This window comes from Pyrgilauda ruficollis, unplaced genomic scaffold, assembly GCF_017590135.1.
Source record: "Pyrgilauda ruficollis isolate IOZ18807 unplaced genomic scaffold, ASM1759013v1 scaffold1, whole genome shotgun sequence".
Classification (NCBI taxonomy): domain Eukaryota; kingdom Metazoa; phylum Chordata; class Aves; order Passeriformes; family Passeridae; genus Pyrgilauda; species Pyrgilauda ruficollis.
Genome location: NW_024508100.1, coordinates 8,041,803 through 8,046,732, shown reverse-complemented (window position 1 = coordinate 8,046,732; position 4,930 = coordinate 8,041,803).

The window sequence follows — 4,930 nt, the reverse complement described above, 5'->3', positions numbered from 1 at the left end:
CAAGAAAAAGTAAATTTTATTGAATCCTTACAACTGAGGGTAAAAAAGGAGTAAAACATTGTAAAAAGAAGGAAATTAGTAGAAAATATGATTTTTCAAAAGCAGTGACTTATTGTACATAATTTGGTTTTCTCAGTGTCTTACAAGTTCTGAATATGCCTTAACTGATAATCAATTTTGTCAAGTTACTAAAGATAGAATTATTGCAGATGCTTAGAAAGGAGAAGCATAAGAATACTTAAAATCCCCAAGGCCTATTTTATATACTCAACTCAAAGTGTTATCAATGATTTCTATGAAACCTACTCCTATGAAATTATCAAAAAGTTGAAAAACTCCTTTACTGAGTGGGGAAGAGGGATGCAGGGAGACCAGGCTGAGGCAGGGATTTCTGTGGGGCAGGGTGGGTACCAGTTCAGGAGCAGGACCAGAGCTGGAGGAGGTTGCAGGGAGATGCCTGGCCACAGGTGCATTCCATGGCCAGAGTGCTCAGCTGCAGGGGACATCCCTTTCTCACCCACTCCCTGCCTTGCCTCGCTGGGAGCTGCCTGGGGGTGGCCACCATCACCCCTCTGGGGCTTTCAAGGAGAAAACGCTTTTTGAACTCCTCCAAGATTACAGAAAAGTCTCACGGTGCCTGTTTAAACAAGTGTGTCTGAACAGGAAAATCAAACAGACAGGGAGCTACTTCAGTTTCTCCACTTATACGATATTTGAAATGATAAGCAAGGATATATTTTCACATAATTGGACTGTGTCAGGGTACCAGCCATTTGATCAGATAGTGGCTCTCTATGTAGTCTCACATCAGAAGGCTAGTAAACTACAAATTAAGGCAGGCTTTAGATTTTTTCTGTGAAGTAGCCAAATAAATTGAATTTTATTTCTAAAGGTCATAAAGGGGGCGGGGGAAAATACAAAAATAAAGGCAGAATAACTGGATACCAGGATAACTGAATCTGAAGAATAAATGAATAAATCTTTGGAAAGGTCTCAATCATGCGTGAAAACCCATAAGTATTGGAAAGATACCAATCAGCATCTTTGGATCTGACAGGGAGATTTGAGAGCCCAGTTTTCATCACCCTAAAAGAGGTCTGCAGAAAGGAAGGCCTAGTGGGGCAAGGGAAATATAATGCTGCATGGGTCCAAGGCTTTTGGTTTTGTTCTCTTTGTTGGTAATTTATCATTTTATTTGGCATTTGCCTTTGCAACAATCTCTTGGGGAGGGTGAGACATCCTGGGACAACTGGCACAGGCCAGCTGAGTGCGGGCCAGAGAGCATTGCTCACTCCCCTCCGTCCCTCCATCCCATGCTCTAGCATCGCAGGCCTGGAGACAGCCAGCCTGCATTTCCTCCTGCTCCCTAGTCCACACACCTCCCTGAGAGTGCCCCCAAAGCAGGGAAAAGCTCCCCTTCCCACCCACCAACCCTGGGGGAGTGTTTCCCAAAGGTCTGAGGACTGCAAACCCCCTTTCCTCTACGTGGCCACTGCCTAAGCCTACCCCTCCTGCAAATACAAGTCTGGTCCCCCCAGCCTTGTGCTCTAGACAGATTCCCAGGCTCCAGACAAAAAGGCCAGGGGGACTCCAGGGGACCCAGCTGGCTCCCAGCCAGCACTGCTGAAAGGGGATCACAAGAAGCCAGATTTATTCCTAAGAACAAAGCTTCCGGTGACTTTCCAAGATGCTCGTGGTACTCCTTTCTCCCTTTTTTTCTTCTCCTCCTTCCCTCCCACCCTTATTTTTCAAACTCTCTGCTGGAATAGAGGTGTTCCCTGTCACTGTCAGTGAATGTACTGCTTCCATTCCTTGCCAGGTCTGTGTACACTCCTGTGGCACTTCTTTTTCAGTCCCTGGATTTATACATCACTGACATTTAGCTACTTGTGTTGGCTAGAGAAAAGGACTTGAATTTACCTGTGAGGCTGCTGCACATGATTTTTTTCAGTAAGTAGCTACTGCTGGGTCATATGAGTTGCGATTTGCCCCCACACAGAAGCCCCCACGACCACAGTGTGGGAGTCAGGATGTGCTGTGTGTGTGTGTGTGTGTGCATGCTCATATGTCACCTACTGCCAGGGTTTGCAGCTGCACTTGTTAACTAGTAAAGGCTGGACTCTGATGAGAGACTTCTGCATACAAAAGGTGAAATTACTTGCAAAACAGCACCAGCAAACTTCAGGGAGAAAACTAATTGCGTGTGTTGAATGTGCCCCTGCTCTGCCTGCTGCCAGAGCCTCCTCCTTGTGTCTCTATGTTATCTTAAGATTGTTCCAGAGGTAAAAATCAAACAGATCTAAATCCATCTAAGGGTAATAGTAGCATTAATGGCAGGGGACAGACTGCATCTGGTGCCACTCCAAAGTGGCCAAGTTCAGACCCAATGGCAGGACACCATCCCAGTCCTCAGAGTGGTCCAGGCTGCTGACAGGATGGTGGGCAGCAGCATGGTCCGGGCACCCCAGAGCCATCCCTGGCCTGGGCTTGTCCCTGCAGGGGCTGGAGGGTGCATGGAGGCTGCTGTACCTTAAAGCCATGGATTGCAAGAAGTCTGACACTGTTTGAGAGGCTGAAATAAGCCCTGCTTTGAGAGACAGAAAAACCCCCGGATGTCAAAAAGCAAAGTGACCAAACACCAAGAGAGAGCCCACACTCTCTACATAAATAATGTCAAAAGGACATACACTGACAATAACATGAAGGCAGCACAAGGCAGTGTGCCTTGTGTACAATGTCTAGAAATATTATCTCTTCTGTTCCAAAGGCTAATCAGCCCAGCAGCGAGCAAGCCAGGAACTTTTTAGATCTTGACTATGCTTGTGGTTGATGGAAAGTCTAAGAGGAAAGTAAGCTTTCTAAAGGCTGTGTTTCCCTACAAAATAGTTGGGATTTTTTTCCCTCCTCCTCTGGCAGTGAATTTGTTTGGATATATTGATTTATTAGAATGATGTAGCTCCCAGTATCATATCTAGCCATTGGTTGCCACTAAGCAAAAGGATGTGGTGAGATCACATCACCAAAATAAGGCAGTACTGGAGTTCCTAAGTGGGGGGTTACATATGATCAGGACAGTTTCAAATACTTGAGGATGACTTTGATATTTGCAGGAATGTGATGATGTTTTGTTTTTCAGTTGACAGAGTCTGGAAGATACCTGACACCAGTTACTCTGCTGCTTAGCTGTAGTTTCCTTTACATGAAGAAATTAAAATCCTTCTATATGTATTTGCACAAATATATGTTTTCCTAAGTGGAAGGGTTTGGCCTAAGGCCATCTCTTTTGAACCATCTTAGCAGAGGAAGAAAATAAACATTTTCCCTAACCTGCTCCTTGTGAGTTTAGAGGTATATTCTTGGGACTGGGATTTTACCAATGCAAATTAAAGGCAGCGGGGAGAAGCAGTCTGGCTTGGGATGCTGTGTGACACCAGCAGGAAGGTGGAAAACGGCTGCTGGGAAGAAGAGACCTGCCCAGCTTCACTGCTGTGCCTCAGGCTGAGCCAGTGTCTGCCTGTGGGGCCGTGGCTCACGGCCCTCCCCCTGCTCTGCAGCTGGAGAAAGCAGCTGGAGGAGAAATTCTTCTGCACAGGCAACCCTGACGCACACAGTCATTGCTTTCACTTCATTTTCCGTTCTACGGACATTCTTTCCTCAGGAGCTGATTATTATAGAGCTGAAATCTACTTCCTTCTGAAAAGTGGGCTTGTTTTGTGTTTGGTCCCCCCCCCTCCACTTGCACACACCTCTCTAGTGGGACCAGGCTTAGATCAGGATTGCAGAATTTTTTCAAAATGTGGTGACATGCATTTCTACTGTGCTGTATGTTTTCATGTGGTCCTTTGTGGCACATATTTTCCAGCAATTTAGAGAGATGTAAGAAATAGCTTTTACACAATAGACAAAGAAGTGGGAGGATTATTTCAATAGTCTTGCAACTTTGGCATATTTCGTCTTCTTCAAAAGACGAGAGAAAAAAAAACCTGTACTTGTGAGCAAATGATTAGAAGAAGACTGGGAATACAATAATTACCCCAAATGGAAACGCAGACCTCAGTCAAACAATACAGCTTTTGTAAACTGGCTCCGCCTGTAAAAAAAATCTAGGAAATCTCATAACTAGGACTGTCGAATCCTTTTCTTATGCAACAATATGTAAAAGACGCCCAAGAAATGAGGAGTAAATATGGAAATGCTATAAAATAGCATGAAAATGGACTTGCTCTGAGCACTGGAGACTGCCTTGGCAGTACTGGCATGGATTCCTTCAACCACAAACTATTTCCTCATCTTAAAGAATTTGGGGCAAATTACATTTTGTGATATTCCACCAATAAACAAGGACATGAAGACAAATAAACTGGGACTCTTCATAATCTGCCTTGATCGTTGTGGAATTCGAGGGGACCAAAGCAATTGGGAGAGAGAGAGAGAGTGCGGTTGTGAATGAATGTCCTTTATGAGACAGCAGAGAGAAGATCATTTATATCCTTCATATTTTATACTTTTGCCTCTAAGAAAGAGCTAGCAGAGCTCCGACTATCATTCACTCATAATGATCGCATTCAGTCTAGCGATTCACAGTGAATCATGTAATAAGCTTTCCATTTTGCACATGGGGAGAAGAAGGAGGGGTGGTTAAACTTTGTTTAGCTCGCATTTACGTCGCCGGCCTCTTTTCCTTGAACTGCTTTACCGGTTTAGAGCATTATTTTTTTAATTTTATCTATAATTTTTTCCCCCCTTCGGTTATCCCCCAACAGTAAAAATTCCTGAAAGGAACGCTGACAGGCTAATTGTACAGTTCATAATTTTCCTTCGGCTGCGATTCGTTCTAGCACGGCTCTACTTTCGCGGCCTCCCGGGGCCGGGCCGTGCCGCAGAGGCTCCCGGCCGGCCCGGTGCCCGCGGCGGCCCCGCCGAGCGCCCG